The sequence below is a fragment of the Somniosus microcephalus genome, chromosome 9 (genome assembly GCF_052327205.1).
Source record: "Somniosus microcephalus isolate GS21.2 chromosome 9, FLI_Smic_1.0, whole genome shotgun sequence".
Classification (NCBI taxonomy): Eukaryota; Metazoa; Chordata; class Chondrichthyes; order Squaliformes; family Somniosidae; genus Somniosus; species Somniosus microcephalus.
Window position 1 is genome coordinate 60,041,418 of NC_140995.1, and position 12,960 is coordinate 60,054,377.

The 12,960-nt window shown below is 43.3% G+C and overlaps 1 pseudogene; it reads right to left on the minus strand.

The window, feature by feature from the left end:
• Positions 1-1,671: 1,671 nt before the first annotated feature.
• Positions 1,672-12,960, minus strand: part of LOC147112407 (sialin-like) — a 69,082-nt pseudogene continuing 57,793 nt past the window's right edge.

The following is a 12,960-nucleotide window of genomic DNA, read 5'->3' on the forward strand; positions in this document are numbered from 1 at the left end:
CCTCCTTTTCCTATGTTCCAAAGTGTATCTCATCACTTTCTGAAGGCAGACTGTACAACTCCCCAGAACCAATCAAACAAGGGGCAGACTTATTGAGTGTGTGAAGCATGCTAAATGAAGTAAAACGGTAGGTCCTGAAGCCCCTCAGGGGTTTCTCCTGATCACTTGCTATAACTCCAGGTTACACTGGGTGAGTGGCTTTTCTCCGGCAGTTCAATCGGTTCCCCATCAGAGATAAAACACGGGACCATGGGCAACCAGTAACTAGTGGTGTTCCGCAGGGGTCAGTGCTGGGTCCCCAACTCTTTACAATCTATATTAACAATTTGGAGGAGGGGACCGAGTGTAACATATCAAAGTTTGCAGATGATACAAAGATGGGACGGAAAGTAGTGAGTGAGGAGGACATAAAAAACCTGCAAAGGGACATAGACAGGCTAAGTAAGTGGGCAGAGATTTGGCAGATGGAATACAATACTGGAAAGTGTGAGGTTATGCACTTTGGCAGGAAAAATCATAGAGCAAGTTATTATCTTAATGGCAAGAAACTGGAAAGTACTGTAGTACAAAGGGATCTGGGGGTCCTGGTGCACGAAACTCAAAAAGTTAGTATGCAGGTGCAGCAAGTGATTAAGAAGGCCAATGGAATGTTGGCTTTTATTGCTAGGGGGATGGAATATAAAAACAGGGAGGTATTGCTGCAGTTGTATAAGGTATTGGTGAGACCGCACCTGGAATACGGCATACAGTTTTGGTGTCCATACTTAAGAAAAGACATACTTGCTCTCGAGTCAGTACAAAGAAGGTTCACTCGGTTAATCCCGGGGATGAGGGGGTGGTCATATGAGGAGAGGTTGAGTAGATTGGGACTCTACTCATTGGAGTTCAGAAGAATGAGAGGCGATCTTATTGAAACATATAAGATTGTGAAGGGGCTTGATCGGGTGGATGCAGTGAGGATGTTCCCAATGATGGGTGAAACTAGAACTAGGGGGCATAATCTTAAAATAAGGGGCTGCTCTTTCAAAACTGAGATGAGGAGAAACTTCTTCACTCAGAGGGTGGTAGGTTTGTGGAATTTGCTGCCCCAGAAAGCTGTGGAAGCTACATCATTAAATAAATTTAAAACAGAAATAGATAGTTTCCTAGAAGTAAAGGGAATTAAGGGTTACGGGGAGCGGGCAGGAAATTGGACATGAGTCTAGGTTCGGAATGGTCATGGCCCTGTGGGTAGTGGAGTGGGCCCAGGGGCCGTGTAGCCTGGTTCTGCTCCTACTGTGTTCTAATTCTGTGTTAGATTTCAGGAGATGGTTTTATTCCTGTTCCTGGCTGGGGTGGAGATCGCCTTTACAGAAGGTAAGTATTGTAGAAAATATAGGGACAGAGTGATCTCCTGGAAGAATTTCGATCGCCTAGATGGGTCGGAGAGGAATTTCCCAGATTTTTTTCTCCCAAATTGGCCATTGGGTCTTTATCTGGTTTTTTGCCTCTCCCGGGAGATCACATGGGTTCGGGTGGATGCACAGTGATAGAAGATTTGAGGTTAGGATCAGATCAGCCATGATCTTATTGAATGGTGGAGCAGGCTCAAGGGGCCGATTGGCCTACTCCTGCTCCTATTTCTTATGTTCTTATGTTCATGCAAACTCCCATCTAATTTCAGGGCCCTTATCAATCTAATGCCCACGGCTGGATCTCAGTTTTGGCATAAATTGTGAAAAACAGACCACCAAACACACTAATGCTCCCAGTGATCCAGAAGACTGTTTGCCATCCTTCAACTGTAGGCTGTGGAGTTAAAATAAAAAGGAGTTAAATCCTGCACTGGACTACAAGTACCTAAAATTCAATCTGATTGGGTTAAATAGGAAATTAAATGAAGTAGCGTAGGCTAGAAATATGGCATGTTAGCATTGACAAGGGGTGGTTGGTAACCCCACATGGTTACCATCCATGATTAGAATCTTATCTTCTACCTCTTTGCGATTTCTCATTAACAGTGAGTTAATCCACTGGCTAAGAACAAGCTTTCAGTAATTATTTCTAATGAAACTTTACAGTGGAAATAGATAGAGGAATATGTGTCAGGCCACACAGGGAGAGACTGGGAGTGGTGGATTTTGGTGAAAAGATGGATTTTGAGTAGGCAATTCAAGGTGGAGGGAGAAGTTCATTGAGGAGGACTTGTCTGTAGGGGAACCCATGGAAGGATGTACCATGGGGATGGGATCGCCAATGGTTGGGTGCTACTCGGTATTTGCAAAGATTGAAGATACAAATGGAGACCGGTAAAGAGAGGATCAAGGATATCCTGACCCACCAAGTGCACCATTCTGGATAGTCACCGCTCACTGCCTCCTCCAGGAAGTCAAGAGAATGTTAAGGGGAGTGCCCCTAGGTGAAGGGAACTGATGGAGACCACCCGCTCTGAGGATGTCCCAATTCTCCCATGGACTGAAGAAGAGGGACCGACTAAACAGGTTAGAATTCAGTAAAGAGGCTGATCCAACTTGCTGGGATCCCACGAGTGAGCTGAATTAATTAAGGAATGGGTATGGGTTAAGGAATGACACATAGATTTTAATTTGAGGCAGTGAGCATTGGAGCTATGAACATGAAACATATAGCCATATCTTTAAATTATAGGGACAGTTAGCCCCCAAACACCCCCACGCACCCCCACTATTTTAACAAAAGCAAATAAGAACAAAATCAGAAGAGTAAAATCAGGAGAAATCAAAACATGCGATGTCCAGTAGTCATGGAAGGCATTCAATGAGCTGGTAAAGACCACATGTTAGTACCCAATAGCCACCTGGGGGTAAACCCAACAGGTATTTAACCCCTGCATCTACCTTCAGGTATTCCCTGGGGTTTTGCTCCCTTGGGTATTTACTCTGGTATTCTTTGGTATTTACCTCTGTTATTGCCCAAGTATCTATCCTCAGGTAATTACCCCCTCGTAGCTTGAAATACAGGAAAGCAGTTAAAGGAATCTTGTTCTGCGACCCTGCACATACACATCATAGAGATGCTCATCAGTAACAGTGGAAAACGTAAAACATTTTGGGGACATTACAGGATTCTGTCAATGAGGCAAGTTATGTGCTGTACAATTTTGGGCTCCAAGGTATAAAGAGGCGACACAACTGAAACTTGTTTCATTGGAGAAAGTAAGTTTGAGAGGAGACATGGTGCATGTTTCTTAACTGTGAAAAGAAATACAGAAGGAAACAACCCCCGGAAATCTCTGGGCCATGATCTCTGCAGTTAAGCAGAGATCACGCCAGTCAGTGCCCTCCAGTACTGACCTCACGGGAGTTTGTGTGTCAGTGGGAGGACACCTAATCTGCATGGGGCAGGTGGGCACAAGTGACACTACACGCACATCTCTGGCACCTGGCTGCATCTGGCTGCCTTGTGGGTAGGGGGAATGGGGGTTGCCCAGGCCCCACCCCTGGACCCGAGAAGCTGATCTCAATTCAGGGCATTATTTGGAGCTCAGGGCCATTTCTCTGGTCGAGATCTATCACCTCTTCCACAGGTGAGGCCCATCTAGATGGGGGTATCCTTTATCTCACCTGGTGTACCGGCCTCAAGTAATACGTCAGGTCCCAAATGAACCACTGAAGCAGCAACTCCTGGTGTACAGAGTCCCCGCCCCTCACTTCACTCTCCCAAAGACAATTGTCATAGGCTCCACTCCTTACAAATCATGCCAGAAAATCTGGGAAAGGGCTTTGCACACACTAAATTACACAGGAGATCATACATAGAATTACATATAAGATACAGCGCAGAAATAGGCCATTCAGCCCAACTAGACTGTGCTGGTGTTTATACTCAAATTGGCAAGGGTAGTCTGGAAGATGAGTTCATGGAATATATTCAAGACAGTTTCTTAGAACAATACATCATGGAACCAACCAGGGAACAGGCTATTTTAGAAATAAAAACAGAAAATGCTGGAAATACTCAGCAGGTCAGGCAACAGAGTTAACGTTTCAGGTCGATAACCCTTCGTCAGAACTGGACAAAGTTGGAGATGGAACAGGTTTTTAAGCAAGTGTCGGGGCAGGGAGAGGGGGGAGGGGAGGAAAGAACAAAAGGGAAGGTGTGTGATAGGATGGAAGGCAGGAGAGATTAAGAGACAAAGGGGATGATGGTGCAAGGCAAAAGGAGATGGTAATGGGACAAGTTAAGAAACAAAAGATGACTCTAGAAGATGAAGTGTAAGTGGCACTGGCAGGATGATCGACAGCTGCCATGTGAGAGAGAGAGAAAAAAATGATAGGGTCAGAGGTTATGGCCTGAAATTGTTGAACTCGATGTATAGTCCAGAAGGCTGTAAAGTGCCTGATCGAAAAATGTTCCTCGAGCTTACGTTGAGCTTCATTGGAACAGTGTAAGAGGCTGAGGACGGAGAGGTCAGAGTGGGAGTGGAGCAGAGAATTAAAGTGACAGGCGACTGGTATCACCCTTACGGACTGAATGGAGGTGTTCCGCAAAGCTGTCACCCAATCTACGTTTGGTCTCCCCAATATAGAGAAGACCGCATCATGAGCAGCGAATACAGTATACTAAATTGCAAGAAGTACAAGTAAATCACTGTTTCACCTGGAAGGGGTGTTTGGGGCCCTGGACAGTGGGAAGGGGGGAGGTATAAGGGCATGTGTTGTATCTCCTGCGCTTGCACGGGAAGGTGCCGGGCGAAGTGGAAGGGGTGTTGGGGTGATAGAGGAGTGGACCAGGGTGTCGTGGAGGGAGCGGTCCCTTCGGAATGCTGAAAGGGGAAGATGAGTTTGGTGGTGGGATCACACTGGAGGTGGCGGAAATGGCGGAGGATGATCGTTGAATGTCGAGGCTGGTGGGGTGAAAGGTGAGGACAAGGGGAACCCTATCATGGTTCCGGGAGTGAGGGGAAGGGGTCAGAGCAAAAGTGCATGAAATAGAATGGACACAGTCAAGGGCCATGTCAACCACGGTCGAGGGGAATCCTCGGTTGAGGAAAAAGGAAGACATGTCGGAAGCACTAGTATGGAAGGTGGCATCGTCAGAGCAGATGCTGCGGAGACAGAGAAATTGGGAGAATGGAATAGAGTCCTTATAGGAAGCGGGGTGGGATGAAGTGTAGTCCAAGTAGCTGTGGGAGTCAGTGGGCTTATAGTGAATGTTTGTCAATAGCCTATTCCCAGAGACGGAGACAGAGAAGTCGAGGAAGGGAAGGGAAGAGTTGGAGATGGACCATGTAAAGGTGAGGGAAGGGTGGAAATTGGAAGCAAAGTGAATGAAATTTTCTAGTTCAGGGTGAGAGCAGGAAACGGCACCGATACAGTCATCAATGTACTGGAAAAAGAGGTGCTGGAGGGGACCTGAGTAGGACTGGAAAAAAGAATATTCCACATATCCCACGAAAAGGCAGGCATAGCAACACCTTTAATTTGAAGGAAGCGAGTGGAGTCAAAGGAGAAGTTGTTCAATGTGAGAACAAGTTCAGCCAAGCGATGGAGGGTGGTGGTGGAAGGGGATTGGTTGGGCCTCTGTTCAAGGAAGAAGTGGAGCGCCCTCAGGTCATCCTGGTGGGGGTTGGAGGTGTAGAGGGATTGGACGTCCATAGTGAAAAGGAGATAGTTGGGGTCAGGAAACTGGAAATTGTTAAAGTGGTGGAGGGCGTCGGAAGAGTCGCGGATGTAGGTGGGAAGAGACTGGACAAGGGGAGAAAAAATAGAGTCGAGATAGGAAGAGATAAGTTCCATGGGGCAAGAACAGGCTGAAACGATGGGTCTACCAGGGCAGTCCTGTTTGTGGATCTTGGGAAGGAGGTAGAAGCGGGCTGTGCGGGGTTGGGGAACTATGAGGTTGGCGGCTGTGGAAGGAAGATCTCCAGAGGAGATGAGCTCAGTGACAGTCTTGGAAATGGTGGCTTGATGTTCGGTAGTGGGGTCATGGTCCAGGGGGAGGTAGGAGGAGGTGTCAAAGAGTTGGCGTTCAGCCACAGCAACAGCGTCACCCTTGTCAGCAGTTTTAACGACAATGTTGGGTTTGGCTATTTTAGATCTTGTTTTGTGTAATGAGACAGGGTTAATTAGTAAACTTATAGTAAAGGATCCTCTAGGAAAGATTGATCATAATAGGATAGAATTTCACATCGAGTTTCAAAGTGACATTCTTAAGTCTGACACTAGAGTCTTAAACTTAAACAAAGCCAATTACGAAGGTATGAGGGGTGATTTGGCTAAAGTAGATTGGGAAATTAGATTAAAAGTTATCAAAGTAGATAAACAGTGGCAATCATTTAAAGAAATATTCCAAAATTCTCAACAAACATACATTCCAATGAGAAATAGTATAGAGATAGTATTAGATTAAAAGAAGAGGCTTATAACGTTGCAAAGAATAATAGTAAGCCTGAGGATTGGGAGAGCTTTAGAAACCAGCAAAGGATGACCAAAAATTGATAAAAAGGGAGAAAATAGAATATGAGAGTAAATTAGCAAGAAATATGAAAACAGATTGTATGTAAAAAGGAAGAGAATAGCAAAAGTAAGCATTGGTCCTTTAGAGGCTGAGACAGGAGAAATTATATTGGGGAACAAGGAAATGGCAGAGGCTTTAAACAAATATTTTGTATCTGTCTTCACAGTAGAAGACACAAAAAGTATACCAAAAATAGTAGGGAACCAAGGGGCTCACGAGAGCGAGGAACCTAATTAATAACAGTAGAGAAAAATACTTGAGAAACTAATGGGACTAAAAGCTGACAAATCCCCATGACCTGATGGCCTACATCCGAGGGTTCTAAAAGAGGGGCCTACAGAGATAGTGGATGCATTGGTTGTGATCTTCCAAAATTCTCTAGATTCAGGAAAGGTCCTAATGGATTGGAAGGTAGCAAATGTAATCCCGTTATTCAAGAAAGGAGGAAGAGAGAAAACGGGGAACTACAGGCCAGTTGTAATGCTGGAATCCATTATTAAAGAAGTGGTAACAGGGTACTTAGAAAATTATAATATGATTAGGCAGAGTCAACATGGTTTTATGAAAGGTAAATCGTGTTTGATAAAATTTATTACGGTTTTTTGAGGATGTAACTAGCAGAATAGATAAAGGGGAACCAGTGGATGCAGTATATTTGGATTTCTAAAATGCATTTGATAAGGTGCCACATAAAAGGTTGTTAAGCAAGATAAGGGCACATGGGATTGGGGGTAAGGTATTAGGATGGATAATGGATTGGTTAACAAACAGAAAACAGAGAGTAGGGATAAACGGGTCATTTTCAGATCGGCAGGCTGCAACTAGTGGGGTGCCGCAAGAATCAGTGTTTGGGTCTCAGCTATTTACAATCTATATTAATTACTTAGATGAAGGAACTGAGTGCAATGTATTCAAGTTTGCTGACGATACAAAGCTATGTGGAAAAGTAAGATGTGAGGAGGACGCAAAGAGTCTGCAAAGGATATAGACAGGTTAAGTGAGTGGGCAATATGGTGGCAGATGGAGTATAATGTGGGGAAATGTGAGGTTATTCATTTTGGTAGGAAGAATAGAAAAACAGAATATTTTTTAAATGGTGAGAAACTATTAAATGTTGGTGTTCAGAGAGATTTGGGTGTCCTAGTACAAGAAACACAGAGAGTTAGCATGCAGGTACAGTAAGCAATTAGGAAGGCAAGAGTAAAGACATCTTACTGCAATTACATAGGGCCCTGGTGAGACCACACCTGGAGTATTGTATACAGTTTTGGTCTCCTCACCTAAGGAAGGATATACTTGCCATAGAGGGAGTGCAACGAAGGTTCCACCAGACTGGTTCCTGGGATGGGGGGATTATCCTCTGAGGAGAGATTGAGTAGACTAGGCCTATATTCGCTAGAGTTTAGAAGAATGAGAGGGGATCTCATTGAAACATACAAAATTCTTACAGGGCTTGACAGGGTAGATGCAAGGAGGATGTTTCCCCTGGCTGGGGAGTCTAGAACCAGGGGTCATAGTCTCAGAATAAGGGGTCGGCCATTTAGGACTGAGATGAGGAGAAATTTCTTCACTCAGAGGGTGGTGAATCTTTGGAATTCTCTACCCCAGAGGGCTGTGGAGGCTCAGTCGTTGAGTATATTCAAGACAGAGATTGATAGATTTTTGGATATTAAGGGAATCAAGGGATATGGGGATAGTGCAGGAAAGTGGAGTTGAGGTAGAAGATCAGCCATGATCTTATTGAATGGCGGAGCAGGCTCGAAGGGCCAAATGGCCTACTCCTACTCCTATTTCTTATGTTCTTATGGTGCCAGTGTCCCATGAAATGGAACCCCTCCTTTACACACCATTCCTTTAGCCATGTGTTACCTTTCCTAATCTGTTTATCCCTATGCCAATTTGCATGTGGCTCGGTAGATTATTACCCATGAGGTCCTGCTTTTCAATTTAGCTCCTAACTCCTGATACTCCCTTAGCAGGCAGTATCTTCCCCTCTTCTCTCATCTTTCCTACGTCATTGGTTCTGACATGGACCACAACAACTGGATCCTCAACTTCCCTTTCCAGATTCTTTTGCAGTTGTTTCGAGATGTCCCTTACCCTGGCACCGGGTAGGCAACACGCCCTTCAGGACACTCAATCCTGACTGCAAAGAATACTATCTATCCCCCTAATGATATAATCTCCTATACCTACTGATGTAAGCCCCCAAAGTGCGGACTAAGTGATATACAAAGTCGACGTCACTGGCTTGTTAAAAGAAAGACAGACCACTAATTGAAGTCAAAACGGTTTACTCAGGCCTGAGGGAGAGCTTCTCAGACACGTCTGAATTCAGCTCCAACAAGCTTCTCAAAGTTCACACAGTTATACAAAAATTAAGGCCCTGCCCTAGAGGCGGGGATACGCTTATTAGCATATACAGAGTTATAGCTAAATTGTAATTATAAAACCGTGACATTCCATTCTTCCAGTCGCTTACAAACCTCACATTTCGTTATCAGTTGGTCCCGTTACTTTCTTATGACCCTGGGCCTCATCTTTATTACTTTACAATCATCCATTTGCTGTTGTCAGATGGCTCGGTCTTTTTAAGTGTTTCTCTAAGATAGTAGATCTTTCCAAAGCGGGCAATCTGCAGACTTTCTGTCTCTCTCTTGAGTTATTTCTACAAGGCAAAAACACTTTAGTTATTTTGAAGAATAGAACCCTGTTGGGTTTCACACTAACAGACCCTTAAGTGCATAGGTGTGACTTGCCTGGCTGAACCCATACATCTCTCCCTCTTTCCAGGGGTTGTTTTGACAGTTTTAATCTCTCAGCATTTGACCCTAAGTCTTGTTTAAACTTATCTGGGTTTATACAATTTTACAGACTTCTATTGTCCAACTCAAGAGCATGAATTAACCCATTTCCTCCACTTTGTATATTGGTGTTACAAGTGAATCCTGGTTTGTCTTGCCCTATTAAATCCAATTTTTTAATATCTTACTTCACCTACAACCATTCTACTCTGCACCTCTCCTGTTGGACAGCCTCTTGCTCCATGGTGCCTTGGTTGGCATTCTGGCTGTCCTTCCCACAGTCTTTCTCCCTATCCTCTCAGGTATTGAGTCATTTTTACCTGTTGGACAGGAGCACTGTCTGCTGGACCTCCTTCACTACCTCTCCTATGTTTCCCCTTACCCGGCTGACTGACATACACACTCTCCCCTTCCTGCACCTGTGCTTTCCTATGGTGTGTGACTGTACTCTGAAGTAAATTACCCAGTAATTCCTCCTCCTCCCAGATGTGTTTGAGTGTCTCGAGGCAGAGACATTTCTTGCAGATGTGGCAATCTGGAACAATATCATTATCCACAAACTCCCACATACTACAATCCAACACACTGCCTGCACTGCCATGTCTTTATTAATTAATTCATTTATGTATTTGTTTGTTATCTGTAGCTTATTGCTTGACCTAATTGGTCACTTAAGGGTGAGGTAGCATAGTGGTTATGTTACTGAACTAGTGAGCTGGAGATATGAGTTTAAATCCCACCTCAGGCAGCTGGGGAAATTTGAATTCAGTTAATTAAATATAAATCTGGAATAAAAACCCACCTGGTTCACTAATGTCCCTTAGGGAAGGCAATCTGCCATCTTTACTTGGTCTGGTTTTTATGTGCCCTCTGAAATGGCACCTCCACCTTCTCAAGGGTAATTAGTAAATGCTGGTCTTGCCTGTGACGCCCACATCCAATGAATAAATTACTTGAGGTCTAAATTTAGTAAATAGGTGGATTTAGCTTGATGTTAAATAAACTAGTTACTGTGATAAATTACTTAGCTATTCATCAATTATTAGCATATTTAAATGCAGTTAGAATTTAATCACTTAGCTCGTTTTCCTCTTACTTGCATTAATATTAAATTCTTACTAAGTCAAGCTTAACACTAACCACTAAGGATACTAAATACACAAAGAGATATGTAGATACTTACCGTAATAATTATCTTAATTTCCTCTGGTTCTGCCGCTCCTCACTGTGTCTTCCGGTGCGATTATTTACTTATTTACTGTTGCCCCTTGGTTTAAATTACTTTGCACTTCCGTCCCCCTCTGCACCGGATTCCCACTCTCACCAAATTCCCGTTGCCACTCTGTTCAGCAGCTTCGCACAGCTCTGTGCACACAGAAATACTTACATTTCTCGTTAAGGCTTTCGCTATACTAGGTGCCACCATCCCGGATATTGTGGAAAATGTCATCACGAGTCCGAATAAAATTCCACTGTACTTGTTTATAATTAAACAAAGTTTAATTCAACAATCCTTGAAACTTGAAATTTGCAAAGTTTTTTGTCTGACTCGTGATTCCTCTCACCATGCTCGTCTAACCTCTCCCTCCATTGCAATCTTTCATATCTTTCCCTATTTTGTTGATCCTAATATGGTCATTGCTTCTCTGAACTTTCCCTTCTTCTTCATAAGATAGGGTTTTGATGGAGTAAATAAGGAGAAATTGTTTTCACTGGCATGAGGGTTGATAACCAGAGGACACATATTTAAGATAATTGGCAACAGATCCAGGGGGGAGATGGGGAGAATTTTGTTTTACGCAGTGAGCTGTTATGATCTGGAATGTACTGCCTGAAAGGATGGTGGAAGCAGATTCAGTAGTAACTTTCGAAAAGGAATTCAATATATACTTGAAAAGGAAAAATTTGAAAGGCGTTGGGGTGGGGCAGGGGAGTGGGACGAATTGGATAGCTCTTTCAAAATGCCGACACAAGCTGAAAGGCCCAAGTTTCTCCAGTCTTTAATCATATATCAGACTCATGACACTATGGAGCAGCCTTGTGGCTCTTCTCTGCACTGCCTCCAGTGTTTCAATGTTCCTCTTGTATCTTGGTGATCAAAACTGGACATGTCCTCAGATGTGGTGTGACCAGAGCACTGTGCAGATTTTGCACTACCTCCTCTGACTTGTATCCTATTGTATTGGCTGTAGTTCAAAATCCTATTGGTTTTGTTAATTGGTACCTGCACTAGTTGAACATGCTGAACATCAAGTCTATTAAGACATTAAGACCCATTCGATCTCTTTCAACTTCATCCGTTTTTTCCACCTGAGCATTTAACATTGCCCAGGCTGAATGTAGAGAGGAAAAATCTAGTGGAGAGGATCACACACGTGTTTAGTACTTGCTGATTTTCCTTTAAATTAATGGGTTCTGTTACCAGCAAAGTGAGTCCAAGGATTTTCAGCCTCGGAAACAAAATCTGCCACAGAGACAATACTGCAACACAAACCAGTCGGTCTGCATGAAGTACCATTATTGGGGATGAAAGACGAGAAGGTCTCCTAGCTTCTGCCTGAAAGTCCCCAAGGCAGCAAGCCACAGTGAGTATGTGGCTGAGTGAGGAATCCTGTGTGTAGGCCAGTATTGCACCGCAGTTCAAACCTGAATTAGTGGATTGAGATAGCAGAACTCAGCAATTCTAAGCACTTAGAAAATTAACCTGCTTCTAATTTCCAAGAACATTTCACTTACTTTGGTGCAATTTCCAAGACATTGACTGAGATCCCTGTTTGAGCAAAGCTCGCCAATGCAGTAGAAATGGTCAGAAATGCTACAGCCAATGTGTAGTCACGCCCTACATATCCAGTAGAGATCAGAAAGATTGCGCATCCAACTAGACCTTAAAGAAATTAAAACACTTATGTTATAAGAACTGTACTAATGCATCAGTGTAGTGGTGTTGAAGATATTGAGCAATATCTCTAGGGTAATATAAAGTAGATAACAGACTCTCACAGGGGACTCTGAGAAACAGTCTTTGCCCCATTCATTAAACTAACTACAGTAATAACCTGCATTTATATAACACCTTTAACATAGCACTGCCATCAGTACTGGGACAGGAAGGAGCTGTACCGCTGTGACCAATGTCGTAGCAGAAAGGGTAAGTAAGGCTGTCGATAGGACTTTCAACTATTAAGAAGTGGGGAAGGATCTGGTGCAAATAACATAAGTCTGAAGACAAAAGAAATAATAGGTGAGAGTAAAGGTCAGACCAAGATAAGGAACAAGGGTAAAATAAACATTCAGGGAACAAATACAGTTATAAAACAGGAGTATAAAAGAACTGTTAAAAATAAAGTAAAAGGAACAACTATTAAAGACGAATTAAACTGCCTGTACAGCAATGTACACAGCATACAAAATAAAACAGGAGAACTAGAGGCAATTATCCATAGCAAAGAACCAAATGTAGTAGGAATCACTGAAACATGGCTATATAAAGAACAGGACTGGCAATTAAATATTGCAGGTTATAGCATAATCAGAAAGGATAGGGAAGGAAGAAGTGGGTAGGGTGTCTCTGTTAATTAAAGATAACATAACGGCTGTAGAAAAAAGGAACATAACTAACAGCAGGTTAGAAACAGAATCCATATAAATTGAAATAAAAGATAAGGGATCGATGTCATTG